The 27,725-nt window shown below is 42.8% G+C and overlaps 10 non-coding genes and 27 pseudogenes across 10 annotated transcripts; all 37 read right to left on the bottom strand.

Moving 5' to 3' along the window:
* Positions 1–14,441: 14,441 nt before the first annotated feature.
* Positions 14,442–14,560, bottom strand: LOC136721808 (uncharacterized; annotated as a pseudogene).
* Positions 14,561–14,773: 213 nt separating this feature from the next.
* LOC136721817 (uncharacterized) lies at positions 14,774–14,892 on the bottom strand (annotated as a pseudogene).
* Positions 14,893–15,108: 216 nt separating this feature from the next.
* LOC136721824 (uncharacterized) lies at positions 15,109–15,227 on the bottom strand (annotated as a pseudogene).
* A 215-nt stretch (positions 15,228–15,442) lies between these two features.
* Positions 15,443–15,561, bottom strand: LOC136721764 (uncharacterized; annotated as a pseudogene).
* A 216-nt stretch (positions 15,562–15,777) lies between these two features.
* LOC136721806 (uncharacterized) lies at positions 15,778–15,896 on the bottom strand (annotated as a pseudogene).
* A 213-nt stretch (positions 15,897–16,109) lies between these two features.
* On the bottom strand, positions 16,110–16,228 carry LOC136721832 (uncharacterized; annotated as a pseudogene).
* Positions 16,229–16,442: 214 nt separating this feature from the next.
* LOC136721776 (uncharacterized) lies at positions 16,443–16,561 on the bottom strand (annotated as a pseudogene).
* A 215-nt stretch (positions 16,562–16,776) lies between these two features.
* On the bottom strand, positions 16,777–16,895 carry LOC136721810 (uncharacterized; annotated as a pseudogene).
* Positions 16,896–17,108: 213 nt separating this feature from the next.
* Positions 17,109–17,227, bottom strand: LOC136721830 (uncharacterized; annotated as a pseudogene).
* Positions 17,228–17,442: 215 nt separating this feature from the next.
* Positions 17,443–17,561, bottom strand: LOC136721780 (uncharacterized; annotated as a pseudogene).
* Positions 17,562–17,775: 214 nt separating this feature from the next.
* On the bottom strand, positions 17,776–17,894 carry LOC136721839 (uncharacterized; annotated as a pseudogene).
* A 215-nt stretch (positions 17,895–18,109) lies between these two features.
* LOC136721802 (uncharacterized) lies at positions 18,110–18,228 on the bottom strand (annotated as a pseudogene).
* A 217-nt stretch (positions 18,229–18,445) lies between these two features.
* On the bottom strand, positions 18,446–18,564 carry LOC136721761 (uncharacterized; annotated as a pseudogene).
* Positions 18,565–18,783: 219 nt separating this feature from the next.
* On the bottom strand, positions 18,784–18,902 carry LOC136721759 (5S ribosomal RNA). Its single transcript, XR_010806146.1, has one exon. It is a non-coding gene; the product is annotated as a 5S ribosomal RNA (ribosomal RNA).
* Positions 18,903–19,119: 217 nt separating this feature from the next.
* Positions 19,120–19,238, bottom strand: LOC136721791 (uncharacterized; annotated as a pseudogene).
* Positions 19,239–19,448: 210 nt separating this feature from the next.
* On the bottom strand, positions 19,449–19,566 carry LOC136721785 (uncharacterized; annotated as a pseudogene).
* Positions 19,567–19,782: 216 nt separating this feature from the next.
* LOC136721877 (5S ribosomal RNA) lies at positions 19,783–19,901 on the bottom strand. The gene has a single exon (XR_010806183.1). It is a non-coding gene; the product is annotated as a 5S ribosomal RNA (ribosomal RNA).
* Positions 19,902–20,112: 211 nt separating this feature from the next.
* On the bottom strand, positions 20,113–20,231 carry LOC136721875 (5S ribosomal RNA). The gene has a single exon (XR_010806181.1). It is a non-coding gene; the product is annotated as a 5S ribosomal RNA (ribosomal RNA).
* Positions 20,232–20,455: 224 nt separating this feature from the next.
* Positions 20,456–20,574, bottom strand: LOC136721775 (uncharacterized; annotated as a pseudogene).
* A 209-nt stretch (positions 20,575–20,783) lies between these two features.
* LOC136721778 (uncharacterized) lies at positions 20,784–20,901 on the bottom strand (annotated as a pseudogene).
* Positions 20,902–21,116: 215 nt separating this feature from the next.
* LOC136721815 (uncharacterized) lies at positions 21,117–21,235 on the bottom strand (annotated as a pseudogene).
* A 217-nt stretch (positions 21,236–21,452) lies between these two features.
* Positions 21,453–21,571, bottom strand: LOC136721793 (uncharacterized; annotated as a pseudogene).
* Positions 21,572–21,789: 218 nt separating this feature from the next.
* On the bottom strand, positions 21,790–21,908 carry LOC136721752 (uncharacterized; annotated as a pseudogene).
* A 217-nt stretch (positions 21,909–22,125) lies between these two features.
* On the bottom strand, positions 22,126–22,244 carry LOC136721852 (5S ribosomal RNA). Its single transcript, XR_010806160.1, has one exon. It is a non-coding gene; the product is annotated as a 5S ribosomal RNA (ribosomal RNA).
* Positions 22,245–22,457: 213 nt separating this feature from the next.
* On the bottom strand, positions 22,458–22,576 carry LOC136721760 (uncharacterized; annotated as a pseudogene).
* Positions 22,577–22,800: 224 nt separating this feature from the next.
* LOC136721798 (uncharacterized) lies at positions 22,801–22,919 on the bottom strand (annotated as a pseudogene).
* Positions 22,920–23,136: 217 nt separating this feature from the next.
* Positions 23,137–23,255, bottom strand: LOC136721743 (uncharacterized; annotated as a pseudogene).
* A 216-nt stretch (positions 23,256–23,471) lies between these two features.
* On the bottom strand, positions 23,472–23,589 carry LOC136721869 (5S ribosomal RNA). Its single transcript, XR_010806175.1, has one exon. It is a non-coding gene; the product is annotated as a 5S ribosomal RNA (ribosomal RNA).
* A 218-nt stretch (positions 23,590–23,807) lies between these two features.
* LOC136721885 (5S ribosomal RNA) lies at positions 23,808–23,926 on the bottom strand. Its single transcript, XR_010806184.1, has one exon. It is a non-coding gene; the product is annotated as a 5S ribosomal RNA (ribosomal RNA).
* A 554-nt stretch (positions 23,927–24,480) lies between these two features.
* On the bottom strand, positions 24,481–24,598 carry LOC136721867 (5S ribosomal RNA). Its single transcript, XR_010806174.1, has one exon. It is a non-coding gene; the product is annotated as a 5S ribosomal RNA (ribosomal RNA).
* Positions 24,599–24,816: 218 nt separating this feature from the next.
* On the bottom strand, positions 24,817–24,935 carry LOC136721873 (5S ribosomal RNA). Its single transcript, XR_010806179.1, has one exon. It is a non-coding gene; the product is annotated as a 5S ribosomal RNA (ribosomal RNA).
* Positions 24,936–25,489: 554 nt separating this feature from the next.
* LOC136721866 (5S ribosomal RNA) lies at positions 25,490–25,607 on the bottom strand. The gene has a single exon (XR_010806173.1). It is a non-coding gene; the product is annotated as a 5S ribosomal RNA (ribosomal RNA).
* A 220-nt stretch (positions 25,608–25,827) lies between these two features.
* On the bottom strand, positions 25,828–25,946 carry LOC136721861 (5S ribosomal RNA). The gene has a single exon (XR_010806168.1). It is a non-coding gene; the product is annotated as a 5S ribosomal RNA (ribosomal RNA).
* A 221-nt stretch (positions 25,947–26,167) lies between these two features.
* LOC136721842 (uncharacterized) lies at positions 26,168–26,286 on the bottom strand (annotated as a pseudogene).
* A 215-nt stretch (positions 26,287–26,501) lies between these two features.
* On the bottom strand, positions 26,502–26,620 carry LOC136721800 (uncharacterized; annotated as a pseudogene).
* Positions 26,621–26,834: 214 nt separating this feature from the next.
* On the bottom strand, positions 26,835–26,953 carry LOC136721784 (uncharacterized; annotated as a pseudogene).
* A 551-nt stretch (positions 26,954–27,504) lies between these two features.
* Positions 27,505–27,623, bottom strand: LOC136721787 (uncharacterized; annotated as a pseudogene).
* Positions 27,624–27,725: the final 102 nt, after the last annotated feature.

Genomic DNA, 27,725 nt, shown 5'->3' with positions numbered 1-27,725 from the left:
TGGGTTAAACAACTGTCAAATCAAAAAACAAACATTGGTCCCATAAATGTACACAATATAATGTTTTAGAAGATGTAATTAATTTATAATATGTAACAACTTGTTCTATGGCATACCATGAAATCTGAATAAAACTGGCCATTAAACACATTGCTTTGGCCCACCTTCAGAACACGTGTCTCCTGCGGTTTGGAAGGCGCTGTTCGGGACGTAGGCATTGGGGGTTGCGAGTTCCACTCTCCGTGGTCCCCTGCGGGGTGCTCGGCCCGACAGTCTCGGCTCTGTTATTCTGTGCTGTAATATCTCGGTTCTCTCTCACCTTAAATTATACAAACCATGAACTATGCATGATATACTAACACTTTTAAACCAAACTCTATTACTATAAAAAACATTCTTACCATCAATACATGATAACGCATTTACTAGCTCTTCCTCATCAAATGGACCCCAGTCAGATGCCATTATGAAGAGTGTGTCCCTTCATATATTATATTGGATGTGTAAAATTAACTGCTTGGAGCGGCTTATTTATGGGGGGGCAAAATGGTATTTCATAATTTTTCTAAGAATCACACAAAATTGTATTCCACATAACATACCAGGAAACCGCCAAAAATGTTGTTCTTATTACAGAATTCAGTTGGGGCGGTATGTTGGGGTGTCTATTTCACTCCGATAAAGTTGATCTCCAACAGACATCTGTATCTATGCGTGCTATGGTCATGGTCTCACGTTCAAAACAACGTGTACACACTGGGTGAGGTGACCATTTGGAGAGATAAATTGTTATCACATATTTGTTATGGACACGAGCCTAATGGGTACAAATGACTGTACCCACGTGGCACCCATACACGCACCCAACTCCGCCCACACTCCTCCTCCTCTGTAGAGCCACTGCCCCCCATTTACCCACGTGTCCCCACACACGCCCCCAACCCCACCCACACCACGCCTCCTCTGTAGAGCCGCCGGCCACCATTTACAGTATAAAGAGCATGCTGGTAAACACAGAAAACATGTCACCCGTTCGGGACAGAACAGGTCTGCGGTAACTGGTGGAAACCCCCATAGCGCACTATGGCTACACCAGCTAAGAAGACACCCCCTAGCGACCACGCTGCTGATGAAGATGCGGGGGCACCTAACACAAAATTAAGATGGTCGGAAGACAGGGACCCAAAAGAGGTAACACTTTATTTTACTTTAAAAACGTGTTTAGAATATTATTATTAATTTTAAACGTATGCCGGTGTTTACATGCTGTTAGGCCGTATGTGTGTATATATAAATTTCAATGCAAAGTGAATTTAAATGCATGTTTTCTTCTTTGTATGTTTATCAAAAGAATAGTGTCAGCGCTCCTCCTCCGAGCCCCAGGGATGCTCTCCCAATGTCTGATGAAGACGAAGGTGTCAACACTGGTGATGAGTCTGAAGATGATGACAAGGACCATGAACATGGCAGGGAGGATAAAACCTCAGACACTGATGATGGAGTTGGACCATCAATGGAAAGAGAGGTAAATATAGAGGTCCTACAACTGTGTATAGTTGTGTACTTCTTTACTGACCGACACACATTACAGTTTTAAGTGTTATTTTCTTTTCTCTTCATTAGAATAGTGGAGTACCAGACACCAGTGATATGGATTCCTCTGTCAACTCTTTAAGACCCCGAACAAGATTGAACATTGCATGCTTCTGTTCTTGCCTTGCTAGAACCCACAAGAGTTTTGATTCAGACAGGGAAGTTCCGAGATATAATTGTAAAAACTATGATGATCATGTAACACTAGTGATGACACACACCATAAAGGGCATTATTGCGCTAGTGTTACAACATTGTATTGGCCGTGAATTAGTTGATAAGTGTGAGGCCTGTCTGATAGGTGACCCCAGCCAAGCACAGCATCTCTGTCTAACTTTAGATCACGAGCAAGGGAGTGTCTGGAGTAGTGTCGCTCTTATATGTAACAAAATAAGTGTCACCCACTTTCTAAATGTTGTGTTATGTGTTGCACGTGCCCTATGTGGGCTATGCATCACCAGACAGACTGAGAAAGAAGTGAAATCTCTTTTGCATAGCTTAGAAACATGCACTCTACCTTCGAGATGGTTAAGTGACTTGTTGGAAAGTGTAGATGAGTAAGTGATACAATTAATTGAGAAGGTTATAAATAACAAGCCTTATAAGATGTTTTACAAATTTGTTTTGCAATAAGACATTATATATATTTTTTCCAGAGAAAGAAAACTCCTGCTGCCGTGGGTTTATGTATACGTATGTTTGAGGAATCTCTGCTTGAAGATGCCATCCTCACTCTAATAGCTCACAAGTTTGGTGATTTGTATGACACTAGTAATCCTAATGTGACATTGCTGGTTGAGGATATTGTGAAAACAGTGGATGCCCTCCCCAACATGCTCAAGAGAATGCTGTATAAAGATCCACGTCCTGGTGTACCTGCTTTTACAGCTGTTCAAAAAGTTCTCCAGAGTTCTTTTGGAAACACCATCCCTATCATGACCAAGTCCAATATATATGTGTGTATTTAAAACTTGTATTTTTTAATTTACTAAAACAGTATCATAAGACAATATAACCTTAAAAACACAGTTTATGCTATAAAACATTACACCTCCACACAAGCAGGGTGAGGTACACTCGGACCCTCACCATGATGGATGTCACCCTAGCAAAATGGCTACCATCTTACCAAATGACCTATGACCTTACAAATGGTAACAAAATGGCTCCCATCTTACCAGATGACCTATGACCTTACAAATGGCTGACATCCAATATGGCCGATATCATCCAAGATGGCTGACAAGGGAGGGTAAAAGGGTAACCCTGGGGGTGATGGGAAGGAGAGAGAAGTTCCGGTTCAAAGGTGGGGGTAACCGGAAGGTGAGGTGGGCCTTCCGGTCTATGGTACGTAGGGAGGGCGGGACTTCCGGCTGTCAAAATTGTAAGTGATGCTGCCATCATACCGTTTGACATTGTCTCCAAGGTTCTCATCGTGAATAACAAACAAAATTCAAACTACCTTCTGGCCTGACCTTCTAGCTTGACCTAATCTTTCTTAAGTATACAAGAGAGAAAAACAGGTGTGAGAAAAGAATTTCTAACTTTCCTTCCATACATACATACATACATACATACATACATACATACATACATACATACATACGGAAAATAAATAATAGAATTTTGAATCACAATAAGATGTTATCAAGTACAGAAAAAGAAAATGTAATAAAATGTGATCTTAAATACATACAAATAAAGAAAATTGGTTTACTATTTCCAGATTCCTTTTTTGAAATACAATGACATGCATTACAAATGAGTATTTACATTATATTTACAGCCGGTGCTCGTGTGTCACTGTGTCCCTCAGGCTGTGGTAGGCGCTGACATATTGGGCAGCCAGGGTGGCTGTGTGTCCCTCCCCCAGGAGGACTGACCGTTTTTCTTTTTTCTAAGTTTTGTCACAGGTTGGGTGGGCATCCATTATGTTGTTACAGAATGTGTCCCTTATTTTGGGCTAAAGCTTTCCGTGGAGGGGAACGTGGATCAGTTTGTACCATTTTTGGGAAGATCTGCCTTGTTGGGGCGGAGCTGTGATCCAGGTGAACAGCAGATCGGGCATAGGTGGGCATGTGGGCAGAGGAGTAGGAAGGCCGGTCAAGCAAATAAGCTTGCTAAGGTACGCAGCAGCAGCAAGCAGCCCCCCCATCCAGCCAGCCAGCCAGTCTGGCTAGCAGTGACTGAGTGGTTGACAGACGGCAAGCAACGGAATGTACGTGCTCTGTGATGTCATAGCAGTCAGCTGAGAGAGGCTCGTGATGTCATCGCTGAGCTGTCTGTCTGTCTGTCTGTCTCTCTCTCTCTCTCTCTCTCTCTCTCTCTTCCTCTCAATTCAATTCATTTGTATTGTCAAAGCAATTGGACATACATACATACATACATACATACATATATATATATATATATATATATACATACATACAAACATCCATACATGCTAGAAAGTCATTACTATGTTATCTTAAAGGCTAACTAAGCAGAACATATATCATTATAGAACAGAGTTCATAGGTCAACACATGGTTTTAGGGAACAGGCTCGTAGGTCATACCGTTTGACATTGTCTCCAAGGTTCTCATCGTAAATAACAAACAGAAATCAAACTATCTTCTGGGCTGATCTTCTAGTTTGACCGTATCTTTCTTAAGTATACAAGAGAGAAAAACAGGTGTAAGAAAATAATTTCTAATTTTCCTTCTACACATATATACATACATACATACATATGTAGCGTTATGTTGGGTGTATTTGGATAAGAGCATTTGGGCTCTGAGCTGAAGCACGGATCTAAAGAAGACCTCTCCCCCCCCCAAAGTTATCAGATTTCCTTAGCTCATCAGCTTGGAACTGGTTTGCATCAACGTGACAGTTTTGGGGAGGATGGCACCGAGAAGAGGCCAAATAGTTTGGAATTCTGCTATGAGATGTCTGGAGAAAGGGGCCTGTAGGTGATAAAAACTCTTTGAAGTGGACGAGAGCCGAAATCCCGACATAGAGCTACGAACCCGGGCCAACCGGCATTTCCAAAAGATGGCATGGATTGACATCAGTCATAAATCAAGCCCCCCTCCAATAGGACACTGGGGGCTGAAACCGAAATCCAATCTCAAGAACTCAGGGACCAATCACCTACTGATCTGACAGACTTTAAGGAACAGCGGACAGTCTTTCTCTCTCTCTTTCTCTCACCTGAACCAGAAACTCGCTGCCACAGCTCAACCTGTAGCTCTGTTGCCAGAACCGGAATCAGAAACCAACCAAGTCTTTGCCGGCAACAGAAGAGTTAAACTGGGAGAAGGAGATTGAGCCGTACGAAGAATTCTTTTAAAGGACTTTATTAAATAAATAACTTTACAGACCCACCTGATCAGTGGAGTTTTACAGCTGGACAATTGACTAAGTCGACTGAATACGAAAGTGTCAGTCACTTAAATAGCTATTTGAGTCTTAAGAAACTTGACCCTTGGAATAAACAGGGCCCTGCTTTCCTCAAAGACTTTGTCTTCAAGTAACTACGGTGGAACCCTGCTTACAAAGAAGATTTTGTGCACAACCTTGGAGCATTCAAACCAGTGGAAAATCTGTTTGGAAAAGACTCTACATTCCCGAAACCCCAACTTACAGGTGCATCGACTGAGTGGAAGTTCTTGGACAAAGCCGAACCGGACTGCCTTTGTTCCAAACCACACGGACCTCGTGCCGAGTGCTGTTATCTGAGCCCGAAGGCAGAGAGGCCTCTCTGCGACGAAGTTCACATAAGTTTAACAGTTTGGAGTTTGTGATTCATGACATTTGAGAAATCAATTAGAAATGTTAATCTGTGATTCATAACTCTAGAATGTGTAATATCATTTAGTTTTCTTAAATATAAATGTGTGTTGCATTAAACTGTTTTGTTGATAATTTTAGAAATAAAATCTGTCAACCCCGAGAAATATCTTCTCATTCCTGTTTAACTGTTTAGTCTGAAATTGACACAAGTTAATAGACATTAGATTATTGGTGGCCCTGCCTATCCTTAATCATTGAATAATAATCAGTTAAGGGAAATTGTGGTAACAAATAGGATCTTTCTCGGCACCTAAACGTAAATGAGACTGATATATATATAACGAGAAGTTACCCGACATAAAAACGAACCTGCGTAGTTATTTAATGTCTGACTAATAATACTAACGAGAGACTCACCTTCGTCTTACTAACCGGTATTGTAGTCAATGTGTTTATAACCTTTTTTGTTTAACGATTTGTTAAACGGAATGTACGTGCTCTGTGCTGTCATAGCAGTAAGCTGAGAGAGGCTCGTCATGTCATCGCTGAGCTGGCTGGCTGGCTGGCTCTCTGTGTGTGTGTGTGTGTGTGTGTGTGTGTATGTGTGTCTCTCTGTCTGTCTGTCTGTCTGTCTCTCTCTCTCTCTCTCTCCCTCTCAATTCAATTCATTTGTATTGTCAAAGCAATTGGACATGCATACATACATACATACATATATATGGAAAATAAACAATATGTGTACATCTCTTTCGGCATTAGTGGTGCCCTCACAGATGTGCAAGTTACATGACAGACAGACAGACAGACACACACACACTTTCACACACAGACAGACAGACAGACAGACAGACACACGCATATTATGGGTCTTTGTTGGGTAGTGAAATGGGTAGCATCAGTCGCAGTGTGGGTAATGTCAGGGAGCCAATCATAGTCCCCGTTATTTGCATATCGTGGCGCAAAGCATTCTGGGAAAAGCAACTAAACACGTTTAGTCATGTATTTGTCCATAGTTTACACATGAGATGAACGAGACAGTATGACGTATTGAGCACCTAGGATTCCTCATGTGTATGTGAGGGGCAGAGGAACCGGATCCCAAGTGTGCGTCCCTGGTGCTATAGGTTTCAAAGCATGCAGGGGAATAGGCACCCCACCCTGACACCTACAGAAGACTGGATAGGGAGATATAAATAGCAATGGGGAGACTCTTGTACTTGGTGTGGCTCTATCCATATAGTGGGGCCAGCAGCCACTTAGCAGGTGCAGCAATAGAAGCTCAGCCTGGGGAGACTGGATTTAGCATTTCCTCTCCATTTTGATAACTATCCATAATCATTTCTGCAAAATACTTCTATGATACCTATGTATGTTTTTTACTTGTACTATATTATACTATCAAGTATCAGTGTACACATACAATGTGACCTGTTACATTAATACAGAGGCCACGGAAGGCCAGATCACTAATAGCCACTGTCCCCTGATATTACACTTTTTCACAATCACTTTGGCACTCATTTCAGAACCTTGATGTCATTTTTCAAAACTCTAGACACTAAACTCACACCCGATGATCAAAATGCACATTTTTCAAAACTCTAACACTTTTTTACAATTGCTTGGATACAATACACATCAACCTCAGATCATTTGTTCATTGAACTAAAATGACACAACTTACATCAAAGTATTACCATTTCAAAATGCAATTCACACATTACATCTGAGATCACTGTCTATTCATTTCATTACAGAGATCTAACTATCAATTGATACAGCTGCTCAAAATGATAAGTGACTGTTGCATTACTCTTAATGCATAGTTTTATGGAAACTGACAAACAGTATTCCATGTTTCGATCATGAAAGTTTCAGGATAATGAGATCCATTGACACCAATAACCGAGGAGCATGGTTTCTTAGGGTTACCATAGACTTGACTGTGTCTTCTTGTTTGTGAAGGAACAGGACTGTGTTTTCCTGTCTGGGTTCCCGCAGGCTTAAGTGGGTTTGACCTACTATTAGAAAAAAAAAAAAAAAAAGGAGCGCTAATTAATTGTTCAATATCTGATACGCCGGTAATAATATAAAATAACGTGTTTATAGTTTATAGAAGTTTATAGTGTTTATGGTAAATGAAGAAAAGTCATTAAGTTATATACAAGTTCTATAAATGCAAACATTGAAAAGCATGTTTGTTGTTATTCCTATATAGGATTTAGTATTATTTGTGTTTTCTTGTTTTTTGCTATGTTTTCTCCCCTGTCGTTTATTGTTATTTTGCGGGCTTGCACGCCTTGGTTGTTGTGTACAAAACGATACATAGAAAATGGGAAAACGTGTTACTGTGTGGGAACAGCTCTAGTAAGACGGGCGACCCGCCACTTAAAGGTACACATGTAAGGTACATGTATGATAACTATGGAGTGAAGCGGTGCGTTTGACTGGACAATAGGTGACAGAAAATTAAGGTTTCCAAAAGATGGGACTTTTGATTCAGATAGACTTGAGCACCTAAAAACGGTTTTGCAAAATAGGAATACAAAGCATTAAGAAATGAGAAACCAAAGCTAGCTATCTTAAAACATTTGTTAGAGAAAAGAAAGAAAAGACAACAGGCATAATTCAATCTGAATGCCCCGAAGACAAATTAAAAATATATATATATATATGTTTTTCAGTATAAATGACAGTCCTCAAGATACTGAAGGAAAATTACTAGATAAGTAATAAATAAGGGTAGTTTGAGACACTGCAGGTCAATATAACATGCCAACCAAAACCATGGTATCTGAATTTACTATGGATATACATTAATATGTGTCTCTTTGTATGTTTGTACGTTTTCAGTTTGCGCAAGGTAAATGTCCATATTTTGACTTTTTCATGTACTGTATAGTCCAGAATATGACTAAGAGAGTCATAAGTCACAAATAGTTACAGAATGATAGCTAAAAAACGCCAGTTAAATATGTTGTAATAACAGACCTACAAGAAAGTCAGCATTTAACTGTACACAGAATGCTATTGCAAACAGAAATAATAATACAAAATTAAGTTATTTAAATAGGTCTTACGAATACAGAAGTTAAAAGTAACATGTTAGAAATGGAATTAGAGCCAAATTTAGAAATAGGAATCCGAGGCAACCACAAACATTCGGTGAAGGTTTCTTACATATTGATAAATAGATAACCAGATACTCCAGGAAATTAACGATGTGCTCATTTGGAAGCTATGAGTTCCACAATGAAGAGTTTTTAAATCCCTAGTAATAGATCCCTAAATACAATGTGTAGGTAAGAAATTAACTATTGATCAGTTCAATCTGGATTCGGGAACAGTTCTTCTGAACCTGTACTGGTGTAGATTGGACTTCAATAGGAGGAAGTGACACAATAAAGACATGAGCCGCGCAGGAGGACAGTCTTAGTGCCCACGCAGGTTCTTAGTTGGGGAAATCATTGACTGGACACATTTTTTGAAAATGTGCTTTCCTGAAGTACCTGGACATCATTATTGAGATCAATGAAAAGGCTTATTTTCCAAAGATTAAATACATTCATTAACTACAATAATGTAGTGAAATGTATATAAATAGTAATAATACAAATCGATCAAATATAACTTGCATTTTCTTGTAAGAAATTAGGAATAGGAGAAAGAACAGCTGTTGGGATGCAGTGCGATGTTATCCAAAATTGAAAGCGGTTGAGAAAGGAGAGTTTGTTCTGTGTGAGACAAATGTACTGCCACGAGAGACTCTGATGGTGATTGACTGGAATATGAGGGAAAATAATGAAGTTACTACAGGTATAACTAAAGGTGTAACATAACTAATTTAATGAAACATAGTCATGGCAAGTTATAAAACTGTTTGGAAATAGTCCTTTCACAAACAGAAATACCCTATCAATTAGGAAGAGGGGGGCAGGGGGCAAGGGCCGTATGTGCTCCTCTGCTCCCCCTGTTCGCCTGAGCAGACAAGCAGCCTGAGATGAGAGAGAGAGAGAGAGAGAGAGAGAGAGAGAGAGAAGTCAGAGACAAGGCAGAGACTGTAAGTACGTGTAAGGGTTCATAACTTATTACAAACAGAGCAAGAGTGTAATGAATGGTAATTTACACTGCTTGTATTAATAATGATAATAATATTGATGTTGATACAGACGAATACATCACATACTAGATGACAACCGCATAAAACTAATAATAATGAAAATAGGAATAATAGGAGTATGGAAATAATTTCAAATTATGGTTTATTGGTAAAAAATGAATTGAGAAACAAAGATTAATAACTGCCATCATTTACCCAACTACTATTAACTATGGTGTTGAAGGAGCTGCTGTAATAGTTATTGTAATGTTCTCAGGTATTTAAGTTAGATAAAAGGACAAAGATAAGCACATTGTTTTGAAACTTTGACAACTCCACACAAAAAGAGTATCTACACTAGGAAGTAAAGCTGATTCAATAAACACAGGAGATATGATGCTGCTGACGACAGCTGAGTGCTGTACTGAAATAATTTGATAAATGAGATAAATTGGAATCAAGATTATTATTATTTTGAATTGTCCCTTTACTAGAAACCTTATAGATTGTGCGAATGTCAACTAATGTGATAGAGATGCCTTTTATAAGGACGATCTCTGATGTTGTGTGAACCACACATTGTGTCTTCAGACTGATTTATTCCACATGGCAGATATGCATATTATGAATCGTGTCCTGAAGGAACCGATGTCTGACCCATATGGAGAAGATGCTGGTGTTCTTGTTGAGACACAGTAGGCCGAGGGCGCGGCTTTAAAGACAGCCTCACAGCAACTTGAACAGACCAATGCTGAGGTCCACTACGCTGAAGTGATGCTTGACTCAGTGGAGAAATAAGTTAAAATACTATAATTAAAGGTTTTCCAGATTATAGGAATCTACAATATATTGTGAAACTGCTCAGATGACGTCCGCAGTAGCACATATTCTTCTATTGATAGTTTAATTTATAATGTACTATTAGTGGAGATGTCACATTATTCAAATGAATAGAATGACAGCCATGAAGTCAGAATCAGTCCATTGCCCTTCACTTAAGATTTGTACAATGTATAATGTTTATAAATCAAAACGCAACAAATATATGTACAATACAGTTTACAAACTGAATTTGTAAAAAAGAATGTTTTGCTGACTTTTGTATTCTCTTTGAAGCAACAAAATGTATGTGTTATGTATGTCGTAACTAGGGTTTGACTTTTATGACCTGGGGCTGGATGAAATTTAATTTGAGATGCACTGTAAAAGCTCCAGGAAATTGCAACTGGCCACTGCACCTTCCATAAGAGAGCTCAAACATTTGCTAATGCATTGGTTGCCTCACAGGCACTCTTTCCCTGGTTTGCCCATGTGGCGCATGGTGTTGGCCACACGGGCAAAGGGGGGATGTGTGCATCAGTCTTTTAAATTGGTTTGCCCCAGGTTTTATAGTAACAGCTTAGCAATATTGTAGAACTTGCCACATTTGTCAAGCTCATAATCCTGCAATATGCAAATAGATTGTGTTCAAAAGCTTAAATGTTGTGGATATGAATATATACTTGTAATAATATATAGGTGTTCTAAATGGGTTGAAGCCTATCCCGTAGGAAGGCTGAAGTAGTAAAAGTAGCAAAAATACAGTTAAGGGATGTTATATGTAGATTTCGCATTCCAGGGAAATTTCCAGTGATAGGAACACTCACTTCACTGGGACAATAGTGCAGGAACTATGCAAAGCCCTGCGAGGTAAACAACATTTTCACTGCCCCATCAGGCTCAGTCAGCTGGAGCAGTGGAGAAACAAAATGGGATATTAAAGAATAAGCTGTCTAATATATGCAAACAAACAGGACTCAAACGTCCAGATCCCCTTCCTATAGTCCTAATGACAATGAAATCGTCAGCAAATTGAGAAAAACAGGTCTTTCTCCGTGTGAGATTATTATGGGATGACTTATGAGACTCTCCATCACTCCTCCATTGTCTGTAAGGGAAATGGACATCCACTTGATGGATGATGCTATGTTGTCTTTTTGTATGGGACTAACACGTGCTTTCGAAGCTGTCCATTCACAGATGAAAGCCGCCCAGACTGAACCATCCCAGCAGGTTTACCACCCCTTCCAGCAAGATGACTGTGTATATCAAAGCACACAAGAGAAAGTCCTCCCAACAGCCCAGGTGGACAGGGCCCTACCAGGTGCTCCTGACCACCCACACAGCTGTGAAGTGCCTAGGAACGACGACATGGATCCACTCCTCACACTGCAAACTTGCCAATCGAGGCGATCAGCACAACCCTGGTGGAGAACAGAGGGATAAAGGAATTGTTCTTCCACATCAGATTTGACATTACTGTATGTATGCAGGCCCTTGTAATTGCTTTTCCAATACTGCCAACTGGTTATTGATGATTGATTTCACATTGTGGTACGAGTATCGAGTGAAATGCGTGCTATCCACCTCAACAACACAGCGATAACATGGAGCCGGCAGGTGATCCAGGTCACAATAGAGGTCAAGCAGTGGGAGGAGGAAGACGTGGTGGTCAAAGGTGTAGCGTAAGGTACACTTATAAAATTCAATTAAAGAAGTGAATTTATAGTATCACCTTATCACGAATCCTGGAATCTTGTAGAACTCATTTTCTGTAATAATTGGATGCAGACACCAATTCCAAAGATATAAATTGTCAAATTTATTCAAAAACAAAGACTAAATGTAGCACTACACTAATTATACAAAAGGGAAAAACTAATTAAAATTCAACTCTAGATCAACAAATCAAAGACAAATCACTTCCGTGACCAAATCAAAGACCATGGGATCGCATATGATAACACACAAATCATTAAACAAAAAAGGTTATAAACACATTGACTACAATACCGGTTAGTAAGACGAAGGTGAGTCTCTCATTAGTATTGTTAGTCAGACATTCAATAACTACGCAGGTTAGTATTTATGTCAGGTAACTTCTCGTTATATATATATCAGTCTCATTAACGTTTAGGTGGAGAGAAAGATCCTATCATTACTTGTTACCACAATTTCCCTTAACTGATTATTATTCAATGATTAAGGATAGGCAGGGCCACCTATAATCTGGTGTCTATTAACTTGTGTCAATTTCAGACTAAACAGTTAAACAGGAATGAGAAGATATTTCTCGGCGTTGTCAGATTTTATTTCTAAAATTATCAACAAAACAGTTGAATGCAACACACATTTATATTTAAGAAAACTAAATGATATTACACATTCTAGAGTTATGAATCACAGATTAACATTTCTAATTGATTTCTCAAATGTCATGAATCATGAACTCCAAACTGTTAAACTTATGTGAACTTCGTCGCAGAGAGGCCTCTCTGGCTTCGGGCTCAGATAACAGCACACGGCACGAGGTCCGTGTGGTTTGGAACAAAGGCAGTCCGGTTCGGCTTTGTCCAAGAACTTCCACTCAGTCGATGCACCTGGAAGTTGGGGTTTCGCGAATGTAGAGTCTTTTCCAAACAGATTTTCCACTGGTTTGAAGGCTCCAAGGTAGTGCACAAAATCTTCTTTGTAAGCAGGGTTCCACCGTAGTTACTTGAAGACAAAGTCTTTGAGGAAAGCAGGGCCCTGTTTATTCCAAGGGTCAAGTTTCTTAAGACTCAAATAGCTATTTAAGTGACTGACACTTTCGTATTCAGTCGACTTAGTCAATTGTCCAGCTGTAAAACTCCACTGATCAGGTGGGTCTGTGAAGTTATTTATTTAATAAAGTCCTTTAAAATAATTCTTCGCTCAATCTCCTTCTCCCAGTTTAACTCTTCTGTTGCCGGCAAAGACTTGGTTGGTTTCTGATTCCGGTTCTGGCAACAGAGCTACAGGTTGAGCTGTGGCAGCGAGATTCTGGTTCAGGTGAGAGAGAGAGAGAGAGAAAGACTGTCCGCTGTTCCTTATAGTCTGTCAGATCAGTAGGTGATTGGTCCCTGAGTTCTTGAGATTCGATTTCGGTTTCAGCCCCAAGTGTCCTATTGGAGGGAGGCTTTATTTATGACTGATGTCAATCCATGCCATCTTTTGGAAATGCCGGTTGGCCTGGGTTCGTAGCTCTATGTCGGGATTTCGGCTCTCATCCACTTCAAAGAGTTTTTATCACCTACAGGCCCCTTTCTCCAGACATCTCATAGCAGAATTCCAAACTATTTGGCCTCTTCTCGGTGCCATCCTCCCCAAAACTGTCACTTTGATGCAAACCAGTTCCAAGCTGATGAGCTAAGGAAATCTGATAACTTTGGGGGGGGAGAGGTCTTCTTTAGATCAGTGCTTCAGCTCAGAGCCCAAATGCTCTTATCAAAATACACCCAACATAACGCTACATATGTATGTATGTATGTATATATGTGTAGAAGGAAAATTAGAAATTATTTTCTTACACCTGTTTTTCTCTCTTGTATACTTAAGAAAGATACGGTCAAGCTAGAAGGTCAGCCCAGAAGATAGTTTGATTTCTGTTTGTTATTTACGATGAGAACCTTGGAGACATTGTCAAACGGTATGACCTACGTGCCTGTTCCCTAAAACCATGTGTTGACCTATGAACTCTGTTCTATAATGATATATGTTCTGCTTAGTTAGCCTTTAAGATAACATTGTAATGACTTTCTAGCATGTATAGATGTATATATGTATGTATATATATATATATATATATATATGTATGTATGTATGTCCAATTGCTTTGACAATACAAATGAATTGAATTGAGAGGAAGAGAGAGAGAGAGAGAGAGAGAGAAAGAGAGAGAGAGAGACAGACAGACAGACAGACAGACAGCTCAGCGATGACATCACGAGCCTCTCTCAGCTGACTGCTATGACATCACAGAGCACGTACATTCCGATGCTTGTCGTCTGTCAACCACTCAGTCACTGCTAGCCAGACTGTCCCTAAGACAAAGTGTACAATACTTCAATTATATCTCCTCCAGACTGAAAGAGAGTATTACGAGCTACGATGAAGTTACCCAAGAGACGTATAAAGCTTGCAGCACCTGGTATTTCCAGGAGGTCACCCATCCAAGTACTGACCAGGACCTGCCCCGTTCAGCTTACGCGATCTGACGAGATCGAGCGCGTTCAGGACGGTGTGGACACAAGCCGAGAGGCCTGGCTGCATGATGTCTCTTAATGGTTGGCGGGTATTGACGGAACTTCCAGCAAAAAAAAAAAAAAAGAAAAACGGAGGGAAAAATATCAGTGCAGCAAAGGATGTTGAAAGTAGCCAGGTACGTGTACAATACTTCAATTATATCTCCTCCAGACAGAAAGAGAGTATTAAGAGCTACGATATAGTTACCCAGGAGACGTAAAAAGCTTGCAGCACCAGGTTTTTCTAGGAGGTCTCACATTCAAGTACTGACCAGGTCCTGCCCCGTTTAGCTTCCGAGATCTGATGAGATCGGGCGCATTCAGGACAATGTGTCCGCATGCCAAGAGGCCTGGCTACATGATGTCTCTTAAAGGCTGGAGGATATTGACGGAACTTCCAGCAAAATAATGAAGAAAAAAGAAAAATGGAGGGAAAAATATCAGTGCAGCAAAGGGTGTTGAAAGTAACCGGGTACGTGTACAATATTTCAATTATATCTCCTCCAGACTGAAAGAGAGTATTAAGAGCTACGATAAAGTTACCCAGCAGACGTAAAAAGCTGGCAGCACCTGGTATTTCCAGGAGATCTCCCATCCAAGTACTGACCAGGTCCTGCCCCGTTTCGTTTCCGAGATCTGACGAGATCGGGCGCGTTCAGGTCTGTGTGTCCGCAAGCCGAGATGCCTGGTTGCATGATGTCTCTTAAAGGCTGGCGGATATTGATGGAACTTCCAGAAAAAAGAAAAAATAAAAAGAAAAATGGCGGGAAAAATATCAGTGCAGCAAAGGGTGTTGAAAGTAGCCGGGTACGTGTACAATTCTTCAATTATATCTCCTCCAGACAGAAATAGAGTATTAAAAGCTACGATGAAGTTACCCAGGAGACGAAAAAGCTTGCAGCACCTGGTATTTCCAGGAGGTCACCCATCCAAGTACTGACGAGGCCCTGCACCGTTTAGCTTCCGAGATCTGATGAGATCGACCGCGTTCAGGACGGTGTGGCCGCAAGCCAAGCAGCCTGGCTGCATGATGTCTCTTAAAGGCTGGAGGGTATTGACGGAACTTCCGGCAAAAAAAAAAAGAAAAAAGAAAAATGGAGGAAAAAATATCAGTGCAGCAAAGGGTGTTGAAAGTAGCCGGGTATGTGTACAATTCTTCAATTATATCTCCTCCAGACTGAAAGAGAGTATTACGAGCTACGATGAAGTTACCCAAGAGACGTATAAAGCTTGCAGCACCTGGTATTTCCAGGAGGTCACCCATCCAAGTACTGACCAGGACCTGCCCCGTTCAGCTTACGCGATCTGACGAGATCGAGCGCGTTCAGGACGGTGTGGACACAAGCCGAGAGGCCTGGTTGCATGATGTCTCTTAATGGTTGGCGGGTATTGACGGAACTTCCAGCAAAAAAAAAAAAAAAGAAAAACGGAGGGAAAAATATCAGTGCAGCAAAGGATGTTGAAAGTAGCCAGGTACGTGTACAATACTTCAATTATATCTCCTCCAGACAGAAAGAGAGTATTAAGAGCTACGATATAGTTACCCAGGAGACGTAAAAAGCTTGCAGAACCAGGTATTTCCAGGAGGTCCCACATTCAAGTAATGACCAGGCCCTGCCCCGTTTAGCTTCCGAGATCTGACGAGATGGGGCGCGTTCAGGACGGTGTGGTTGCAAGCCAAGAGGCCTGGCTGTATGATGTCTCTTAAAGGCTGGAGGGTATTGATGGAACTTCCAGAAAAAAAAAAAAAAAAAGAAAAACGGAGGGAAAAATATCAGTGCAGCAAAGGGTGTTGAAAGTAGCCGGGTACGTGTACAATTCTTCAATTATATCTCCTCCAGACTGAAAGAGAGTATTAAGAGCTACGATGAAGTTACACAGGATACGTAAAAAGCTTGCATCACCTGGTATTTCCAGGAGGTCACCCATCCAAGTACTAACCAGGCCATGGCCCGTTTAGTTTCCAAGGTCTGACGAGATCGGGCGCGTTCAGGACGGTGTGGCCGCAAGCCAAGAGGCCTGGCTGCATGATGTCTCTAAATGGCTGGAGGATATTGACAGAACTTCCAGCAAAAAAAAATGAAAAAAGAAAAATGGAGGGAAAAATATCAGTGCAGCAAAGGGTGTTAAAAGTAGCCGGGTACGTGTACAATACTTCAATTATATCTCCTCCAGACAGAAAGAGAGTATTACGAGCTACGATGAAGTTACCCAAGAGACGTATAAAGCTTGTAGCACCTGGTATTTCCAGGAGGTCACCCATCCAAGTACTGACCAGGACCTGCCCCGTTCAGCTTACGCGATCTGACGAGATCGAGCGCGTTCAGGACGGTGTGGACACAAGCCGAGAGGCCTGGTTGCATGATGTCTCTTAATGGTTGGCGGGTATTGACGGAACTTCCAGCAAAAAAAAAAAAAAAGAAAAACGAAGGGAAAAATATCAGTGCAGCAAAGGATGTTGAAAGTAGCCAGGTACGTGTACAATACTTCAATTATATCTCCTCCAGACAGAAAGAGAGTATTAAGAGCTACGATATAGTTACCCAGGAGACGTAAAAAGCTTGCAGAACCAGGTATTTCCAGGAGGTCCCACATTCAAGTAATGACCAGGCCCTGCCCCGTTTAGCTTCCGAGATCTGACGAGATGGGGCGCGTTCAGGACGGTGTGGTTGCAAGCCAAGAGGCCTGGCTGTATGATGTCTCTTAAAGGCTGGAGGGTATTGATGGAACTTCCAGCAAAAAAAAAAAAAAAAAGAAAAACGGAGGGAAAAATATCAGTGCAGCAAAGGGTATTGAAAGTAGCTGGGTACGTGTACAATTCTTCAATTATATCTCCTCCAGACTGAAAGAGAGTATTAAGAGCTACGATGAAGTTACACAGGATACGTAAAAAGCTTGCATCACCTGGTATTTCCAGGAGGTTACCCATCCAAGTACTAACCAGGCCTTGGCCCGTTTAGTTTCCAAGGTCTGACGAGATCGGGCGCGTTCAGGACGGTGTGGCCGCAAGCCAAGAGGCCTGGCTGCATGATGTCTCTAAATGGTTGGAGGATATTGACAGAACTTCCAGCAAAAAAAAATGAAAAAAGAAAAATGGAGGGAAAAATATCAGTGCAGCAAAGGGTGTTAAAAGTAGCCGGGTACGTGTACAATACTTCAATTATATCTCCTCCAGACAGAAAGAGAGTATAAAGAGCTACGATGAAGTTACCCAGGAGATGTAAAAGCTTGCAGCACCAGGTTTTTCTAGGAGGTCTCACATTCAAGTACTGACCAGGTCCTGCCCCGTTTCGTTTCCGAGATCTGATGAGATCGGGCGCGTTCAGGTCTGTGTGTCCGCAAGCCGAGATGCCTGGTTGCATGATGTCTCTTAAAGGCTGGCGGATATTGATGGAACTTCCAGAAAAAATAAAAAATAAAAAGAAAAATGGCGGGAAAAATATCAGTGCAGCAAAGGGTGTTGAAAGTAGCCGGGTACGTGTACAATTCTTCAATTATATCTCCTCCAGACAGAAATAGAGTATTAAAAGCTACGATGAAGTTACCCAGGAGACGAAAAAGTTTGCAGCACCTGGTATTTCCAGGAGGTCACCCATCCAAGTACTGACGAGGCCCTGCACCGTTTAGCTTCCGAGATCTGAAGAGATCGACCGCGTTCAGGACGGTGTGGCCGCAAGCCAAGCAGCCTGGCTGCATGATGTCTCTTAAAGGCTGGAGGGTATTGACGGAACTTCCAGCAAAAAAAAAAAAGAAAAAAAAAAAATGGAGGGAAAAATATCTGTGCAGTAAAGGGTGTTGAAAGTAGCCGGGTACGTGTACAATTCTTCAATTAAATCTCCTCCAGACAGAAAGAGAGTATTAAAAGCTACGACGAAGTTCCCCAGGTGACGTAAAAAGCTTGCAGCACCTGGTACTTCCAGGAGGTCTCCCATCCAAGTACTGACCAGGTCCTGCCCCGTTTAGTTTCTGAGATCTGACGAGATCGGGCGCGTTCAGGACGGTGTGGCCACAAGCCGAGACGCCTGGCTGCATGATGTCTCTTAAAGGCTGGCGGGTATTGACGGAATTTCCAGCATAAAAAAAAAAAAAAAAATAGAAAAATGGAGGGAAAAATATCAGTGCAGGAAAGGGTGTTGAAAGTAGCCGGGTACGTGTACAATTCTTCAATTATATCTCCTCCAGACAGAAAGAGAGTATTAAGAGCTACGATAAAGTTACCCAGGAGAAGTAAAAAGCTTGCAGCACCTGGTATTTCCAGGAGGTCACCCATCCAAGTACTGACCAGGCCCTGCCCCGTTTAGCTTCCGAGATCTGACGAGATCGGGCGCATTCAGGACGGTGTGGCCGCAAGCCAAGAGGCCTGGCTGCATGATGTCTCTTAAAGGCTGGCGGGTATTGACGGAACTTCCAGCAAAAAAAAAAAAAAAAAATAGAAAAAGGGAGGGAAAAATATCAGTGCAGCAAAGGGTGTTGAAAGTAGCCGGGTACATGTACAATTCTTCAATTATATCTCCTCCAGACAGATAGAGAGTATTAAGAGCTACGATAAAGTTACCCAGGAGACGTAAAAGCTTGCAGCACTAGGTATTTCCAGGCGGTCTCACATTCATGTACTAACCAGGTCCTGCCCCGTTTAGCTTCCGAGATCTGACGAGATCGGGCGCGTTCAGTATGGTGTGGCCGCAAGCCGAGATGCCTGGCTGCATGATGTCTCTTAAAGGATGGCGGGTATTGACGGAATTTCCAGCAAAAAAAAAAAAGAAAAATAGAGGGAAAAATATCAGTGCAGCAAAGGGTGTTGAAAGTAGCCGGGTACGTGTACAATTCTTCAATTATATCTCCTCCAGACAGAAAAAGAGAATTAAGAGCTACGATGCAGTTACCCAGGAGACGTAAAAAGCTTGCAGCACCTGGTTTTCCAGGAGGTCACACATCCATGTACTGACCAGGCCCTGCCCCGTTTAGCTTCCGAAATCTGATATGATCGGGCGCATTCAGGACGGTGTGACTACAAGCCAAGAGGCCTGGCTGCATGATGTCTCTTAAAGGCTGGCGGATTTTGACGGAACTTCCAGCAAAAAAATAAAATAAAATGAAAAATGGAGGGAAAAATATCAGTGCAGCAAAGGGTGTTGAAAGTAGCCTAGTACGTGTACAATTCTTCAATTATATCTCCTGGAGACAGAAAGAGAGTATTAAGAGCTACGATGAAGTTACCCAGGAGACGTAAAAGGCTTGCAGCACCTGGTATTTCTAGGAGGTCTCCCATCCAAGTACTGACCAGGCCCTGCCCCGTTTAGCTTCCGAGATCTGACGAGATTGGGCGCATTCAGGACGGTGTGGCCACAAGCCGAAAGACCTGGCTGCATGATGTCTCTTAAAGGTTGGCGGGTATTGACGGAACTTCCAGCAAGAAAAAAAAAAAGAAAAATGGATGGAAAAATATCAGTGCAGCAAAGGGTGTTGACAGTAGCTGGGTACGTGTACAATTCTTCAATTAAATCTCCTGCAGACAGAAAGAGAGAGTTAAGAGCTACGATAAAGTTACCCAGGACACGTAAAAGCTTACAGCACCTGGTATTTCTAGGAGGTCTACCATCCAAGTACTAACCAGGCCCTGCCCCGTTTAGCTTCCGAGATCTGACGAGATCGGGCGCATTCAGGACGGTGTGGCCACAAGCCGAAAGGCCTGGCTGCATGATGTCTCTTAAAGGTTGGCGGGTATTGACGGAACTTCCAGCAAAAAATAAAAAGAAAAAAAGAAAAAAGAAAAATGGATGGAAAAATATCAGTGCAGCAAAGGGTGTTGAAAGTAGCCGGGTACGTGTACAATACTTCAATTATATCTCCTCCAGACAGAGAGAGAGTATTAAGAGCTACAATAAAGTTACCCAGGAGACGTAAAAGCTTGCAGCACTAGGTATTTCCAGGAGGTCTCACATTCATGTACTGACCAGGTCCTGCCCCGTTTAGCTTCCGAGATCTGACGAGATCGGGCGCGTTCAGGATGGTGTGGCCGCAAGCCGAGATGCCTGGCTACATGATGTCTCTTAAAGGCTGGCGGGTATTGACGGAACTGCCAGCAAAAAAAAAAAGAAAAATACAGGGAAATATACCAGTGCAGCAAAGGGTGTTGAAAGTAGCCGGGTACGTGTACAATTCTTCAATTATATCTCCTGGAGACAGAAAGAGAGTATTAAGAGCTACGATGAAGTTACCCAGGAGACGTAAAAAGCTTGCAGCACTGGTATTTCTAGGAGGTCTCCCATCCAAGTACTGACCAGACCCTGCCCCGTTCAGCTTCCGAGATCTGACGAGATCGGGCGCATTCAGGACGGTGTGGCCACAAGCCGAAAGGCCTGGCTGCATGATGTCCCTTAAAGGTTGGCGGGTATTGACGGAACTTCCAGCAAAAAAAAAAAAAAAAAAGAAAAATGGATGGAAAAATATCAGTGCAGCAAAGGGTGTTTACAGTAGCTGGGTACGTGTACAATACTTCAATTATATCTCCTCCAGACAGATAGAGAGTATTAAGAGCTACGATGAAGTTACCCAGGAGACGTAAAAGCTTGCAGCACCAGGTATTTCCAGGAGGTCTCACATTCATGTACTGACCAGGTCCTGCCCCGTTTAGCTTCCAAGATCTGACAAGATCGGGCGAGTTCAGGATGGTGTGGCCGCAAGCCGAGATGCCTGGCTGCATGATGTCTCTTAAAGGTTGGCGGGTATTGACGGAACTTCCAGCAAAAAAAATATATAAAAAAAGAAAAATGGATGGAAAAATATCAGTGCAGCAAAGGGTGTTGACAGTAACTGGATACGTATACAATACTTCAATTATATCTCCTCCAGATAGAGAGAGAGTATTAAGAGCTACGATAAAGTTACCCAGGAGACGTAAAAGCTTGCAGCACTAGGTATTTCCAGGAGGTCTCACATTCATGTACTGACCAGGTCCTGCCCCGTTTAGCTTCCGAGATCTCACGAGATCGGGCGCGTTCAGGATGGTGTGGCCGCAAGCCGAGATGCCTGGCTGCATGATGTCTCTTTAAGGCTGGCGGGTATTGACGGAACTTCCAGCAAAAAAAAAATATAAAAAAAGAAAAATAGAGGGAAATATACCAGTGCAGCAAAGGGTGTTGAAAGTAGCCGGGTACGTGTACAATTCTTCAATTATATCTCCTGGAGACAGAATGAGAGTATTAAGAGCTACGATGAAGTTACCCAGGAGACGTAAAAAGCTTGCAGCACCTGGTATTTCTAGGAGGTCTCCCATCCAAGTACAGACCAGGCCCTGTCTCGTTTAGCTTGCGAGATCTGACGAGATCGGGCGCATTCAGGACGGTGTGGCCACAAGCCGAAAGGCCTGGCTGCATGATGTCCCTTAAAGGCTGGCGGGTATTGACGGAACTGCCAGCAAAAAAAAAAAAAAAAAAAGAAAAATGGATGGAAAAATATCAGTGCAGCAAATAGTGTTGACAGTAGCTGGGTACGTGTACAATACTTCAATTATATCTCCTCCAGACAGATAGAGAGTATTAAGAGCTACGATGAAGTTACCCAGGAGACGTAAAAAGCTTGCAGCACCTGGTATTTCTAGGAGGTCTCCCATCCAAGTACTGACCAGGCCCTGCCCCGTTTAGCTTCCGAGATCTGACGAGATCGGGCGCATTCAGGACGGTGTGGCCACAAGCCGAAAGGCCTGGCTGCATGATGTCTCTTAAAGGTTGGCGGGTATTGACGGAACTTCCAGCAAAAAAAAAAAAAAAGAAAAATGGAGGGAAAAATATCAGTGCAGGAAAGGGTGTTGAAAGTAGCCGAGTACGTGTACAATTCTTCAATTATATCTCCTGGAGACAGAAAGAGAGTATTAAGAGCTACGATGAAGTTACCCAGGAGACGTAAAAAGCTTGCAGGACCTGGTATTTCCAGGAGGTCTCCCATCAAAGTACTGACCAGGCCCTGCCCCGTTCAGCTTCCGAGATCTGATGAGATCGGGCGCGTTCAGGACGGAGTGGCCACAAGCCGAAAGGCCTGGCTGCATGATGTCTCTTAAAGGTTGGCGGGTATTGACGGAACTTCCAGCAAAAAAAAAAATTAAAAAAAGAAAAAAGAAAAATAAATGGAAAAATATCAGTGCAGCAAAGGGTGTTGACAGTAGCTGGATACGTGTACAATACTTCAATTATATCTCCTCCAGACAGAGAGAGAGTATTAAGAGCTACGATAAAGTTACCCAGGAGACGTAAAAGCTTGCAGCACTAGGTATTTCCAGGAGGTCTCACTTTCATGTACTGACCAGGTCCTGCCCCGTTTAGCTTCCGAGATCTGACGAGATCGGGCGCGTTCAGGATGGTGTGGCCGCAAGCTGAGATGCCTGGCTGCATGATGTCTCTTAAAGGCTGGCGGGTATTGACGGAACTGCCAGCAAAAAAAAAAAAAAAAAAAGAAAAATGGATGGAAAAATATCAGTGCAGCAAATAGTGTTGACAGTAGCTGGGTACGTGTACAATACTTCAATTATATCTCCTCCAGACAGATAGAGAGTATTAAGAGCTACGATGAAGTTACCCAGGAGACGTAAAAAGCTTGCAGCACCTGGTATTTCTAGGAGGTCTCCCATCCAAGTACTGACCAGGCCCTGCCCCGTTTAGCTTCCGAGATCTGACGAGATCGGGCACGTTCAGGACGGTGTGGCCGAAAGCCAAGAGGCCCGGCTGCATGATGTCTCTTTAAGGCTGGCGGGTATTGACGGAACTTCAAGCAAAAAAAAAAAGAAAAAAGAAAAATGGAGGGAAAAATATCAGTGCAGCAAAGGGTTTTGAAAGTAGCCGGGTACGTGTACAATTCTTCAATAATATCTCCTACAGACTGAAAGAGAGTATTAAGAGCTATGATGAAGTTACCCAGGAGACGTAAAAAGCTTGCAGCACCTGGTATTTCCAGGAGGTCACCCATCCAAGTACTGACCAGGCCCTGCCCCGTTAGCTTCCGAGATCTGACGAGATCGGGCGCGTTCAGGACGGTGTGGCCGCAAGCCAAGAGGCCTGGCTGCATGATGTCTCTTAAAGGCTGGCGGGTATTGATGGAACTTCCAGCAAAAAAAAAAAAAAAAAAAAATGGAAAATGGAGGGAAAAATATCAGTGCAGCAAAGGCTGTTGAAAGTAGCCGGGTACGTGTACAATACTTCAATTATATCTCCTCCAGACAGATAGAGTATTAAGAGCTACGATGAAGTTTCCCAGGAGACGTAAAAAGCTTGCAGCACCAGGTATTTCCAGGAGGTCTCCCATCCAAGTACTGACCAGGCCCTGCCCCGCTTAGCTTCCGAGATCTGATGAGATCGGGCGTGTTCAGGACGGTGTGGCCGCAAGCCAAGAGGCCTGGCTGCATGATGTCTCTTAAAGGTTGGCGGGTATTGACGGAACTTCCAGCAAAAAAAAAAAAAAAAAAAAATAGAAAAATGGAGGGAAAAATATCAGTGCAGGAAAGGGTGTTGAAAGTAGCCGGGTACGTGTACAATTCTTCAATTATATCTCCTGCAGACTGAAAGAGAGTATTAAGAGCTACGATAAAGTTACCCAGGAGACGTAAAAGCTTGCAGCACCTGGTATTTCCAGGAGGTCTCACATTCAAGTACTGACCAGGTCCTGCCCGTTTAGCTTCCGAGATCTGACAATATCATGCGCGTTCAGGACGGTGTGGCCGAAAGCCAAGAGGCCCGGCTGCATGATGTCTCTTTAAGGCTGGCGGGTATTGACGGAACTTCAAGCAAAAAAAAAAAGAAAAAAGAAAAATGGAGGGAAAAATATCAGTGCAGCAAAGGGTTTTGAAAGTAGCCGGGTACGTGTACAATTCTTCAATAATATCTCCTACAGACTGAAAGAGAGTATTAAGAGCTATGATGAAGTTACCCAGGAGACGTAAAAAGCTTGCAGCACCTGGTATTTCCAGGAGGTCACCCATCCAAGTACTGACCAGGCCCTGCCCCGTTAGCTTCCGAGATCTGACGAGATCGGGCGCGTTCAGGACGGTGTGGCCGCAAGCCAAGAGGCCTGGCTGCATGATGTCTCTTAAAGGCTGGCGGGTATTGATGGAACTTCCAGCAAAAAAAAAAAAAAAAAAAAATGGAAAATGGAGGGAAAAATATCAGTGCAGCAAAGGCTGTTGAAAGTAGCCGGGTACGTGTACAATACTTCAATTATATCTCCTCCAGACAGATAGAGTATTAAGAGCTACGATGAAGTTTCCCAGGAGACGTAAAAAGCTTGCAGCACCAGGTATTTCCAGGAGGTCTCCCATCCAAGTACTGACCAGGCCCTGCCCCGCTTAGCTTCCGAGATCTGATGAGATCGGGCGTGTTCAGGACGGTGTGGCCGCAAGCCAAGAGGCCTGGCTGCATGATGTCTCTTAAAGGTTGGCGGGTATTGACGGAACTTCCAGCAAAAAAAAAAAAAAAAAAAAATAGAAAAATGGAGGGAAAAATATCAGTGCAGGAAAGGGTGTTGAAAGTAGCCGGGTACGTGTACAATTCTTCAATTATATCTCCTGCAGACTGAAAGAGAGTATTAAGAGCTACGATAAAGTTACCCAGGAGACGTAAAAGCTTGCAGCACCTGGTATTTCCAGGAGGTCTCACATTCAAGTACTGACCAGGTCCTGCCCGTTTAGCTTCCGAGATCTGACAATATCATGCGCGTTCAGGACGGTGTGGCCGAAAGCCAAGAGGCCCGGCTGCATGATGTCTCTTTAAGGCTGGCGGGTATTGACGGAACTTCAAGCAAAAAAAAAAAGAAAAAAGAAAAATGGAGGGAAAAATATCAGTGCAGCAAAGGGTTTTGAAAGTAGCCGGGTACGTGTACAATTCTTCAATAATATCTCCTACAGACTGAAAGAGAGTATTAAGAGCTATGATGAAGTTACCCAGGAGACGTAAAAAGCTTGCAGCACCTGGTATTTCCAGGAGGTCACCCATCCAAGTACTGACCAGGCCCTGCCCCGTTAGCTTCCGAGATCTGACGAGATCGGGCGCGTTCAGGACGGTGTGGCCGCAAGCCAAGAGGCCTGGCTGCATGATGTCTCTTAAAGGCTGGCGGGTATTGATGGAACTTCCAGCAAAAAAAAAAAAAAAAAAAAATGGAAAATGGAGGGAAAAATATCAGTGCAGCAAAGGCTGTTGAAAGTAGCCGGGTACGTGTACAATACTTCAATTATATCTCCTCCAGACAGATAGAGAGTATTAAGAGCTACGATGAAGTTTCCCAGGAGACGTAAAAAGCTTGCAGCACCAGGTATTTCCAGGAGGTCTCCCATCCAAGTACTGACCAGGCCCTGCCCCGCTTAGCTTCCGAGATCTGATGAGATCGGGCGTGTTCAGGACGGTGTGGCCGCAAGCCAAGAGGCCTGGCTGCATGATGTCTCTTAAAGGCTGGCGGGTATTGACGGAACTTCCAGCAAAAAATAAAAAATAAATAAATAGAAAAATGGAGGGAAAAATATCAGTGCAGGACAGGGTGTTGAAAGTAGCCGGGTACATGTACAATTCTTCAATTATATCTCCTCCAGACTGAATGAGAGTATTAAGAGCTACGCTGAAGTTACCCAGGAGATGTAAAAAGCTTTCAGCACCTGGTATTTCCAGGAGGTCAACCATCCAATTACTGACCAGGCCCTGCCCAGTTTTTCTTCCGAGATCTGACGAGATCTTGCGTCTTCAGGACGGTGTGGCCTCAAGCCAAGAGGCCTGGCTGCATGATGTCTCTTAAAGGCTGGAGGGTATTGATGGAACTTCCAGCAAGAAACAAAAGAAAAAAGAAAAATGGAGGGAAAAATATCAGTGCAGCAAAGCGTGTTGAAGGTAGCCGGGTACGTGTACAATTCTTCAATTATATCTCCTCCAGACAGATAGAGAGTATTAAGAGCTACGATAAAGTTACCCAGGAGACGTAAAAGCTTGCAGCACCAGGTATTTCCAGGAGGTCTCAAATTCAAGTACTGACCAGGTCCTGCCCCGTTTAGCTTCCGAGAACTGACGAGATCGGGCGCGTTCAGGACGGTGTGGCCACAAGCCGAGAGGCCTGGCTGCATGATGTCTCTTAAAGGTTGGCGGGTATTGACGGAACTTCCTGCAAAAAAAAAAAAAAAAAGAAAAATGGATGGAAAAATATCAGTGCAGCAAATGGTGTTGACAGTAGCTGGGTACGTGTACAATACTTCAATTATATCTCCTCCAGACAGATAGAGAGTATTAAGAGCTACGATAAAGTTACCCAGGAGACGTAAAAGCTTGCAGCACCAGGTATTTCCAGGAGGTCTCACATTCATGTACTGACCAGGTCCTGCCCCGTTTAGCTTCCGAGATCTGACTTGATCGGGCGCGTTCAGGATGGTGTGGCCGCAAGCCAAGATGCCTGGCTGCATGATGTCTCTTAAAGGCTGGCGGGTATTGACGGAATTTCCAGAAAAAAAAAAAAAAATTGAAAAATGGCGAGAAAAATATCAGTGCAGGAAAGGGTGTTGAAAGTAGCCGGGTACGTGTACAATTCTTCAATTATATCTCCTGGAGACAGAAAGAGAGTATTAAGAGCTACGATGAAGTTACCCAGGAGATGTAAAAAGCTTGCAGCACCTGGTATTTCTAGGAAGTCTCCCATCCAAGTACCGACCAGGCCGTGCCCCGTTTAGCTTCCGAGATCTGACGATATCATGCGCGTTCAGGACGGTGTGGCCGAAAGCCGAGAGGCCCGGCTGCATGATGTCTCTTAAAGGTTGGCGGGTATTGACGGAACTTCCAGCAAAAAAAAAAAAAAAAAAAAAGAAAAATGGATGGAAAAATATCAGTGCAGCAAAGGGTGTTGACAGTAGCTGGGTACGTGTACAATTCTTCAATTATATCTCCTCCAGACAGAAAGAGAGAACTAAGAGCTACGATAAAGTTACCCAGGAGACGTAAAATCTTGCAGCACCAGGTATTTCCTGGAGGTCTCCCATCCAAGTACTGACCAGGTCCTGCCCCGTTTAGCTTCCGAGATCTTCCGAGATCGGGCACGTTCAGGACGATGTGGCCGCAAGCCGAGAGGCCTGGCTGCATGATGTCTCTTAAAGGTTGGCGGGTATTGACGGAACTTCCAGCAAAAAAAAAAAAAAAAAAAAGAAAAATGGATGGAAAAATATC

The sequence above is a fragment of the Amia ocellicauda genome, unplaced genomic scaffold (assembly GCF_036373705.1).
Source record: "Amia ocellicauda isolate fAmiCal2 unplaced genomic scaffold, fAmiCal2.hap1 HAP1_SCAFFOLD_123, whole genome shotgun sequence".
NCBI lineage: Eukaryota > Metazoa > Chordata > Actinopteri > Amiiformes > Amiidae > Amia > Amia ocellicauda.
The sequence above is the reverse complement of the archived record's forward strand: the minus strand, read 5'-3'. Positions and strand labels throughout refer to the sequence as shown.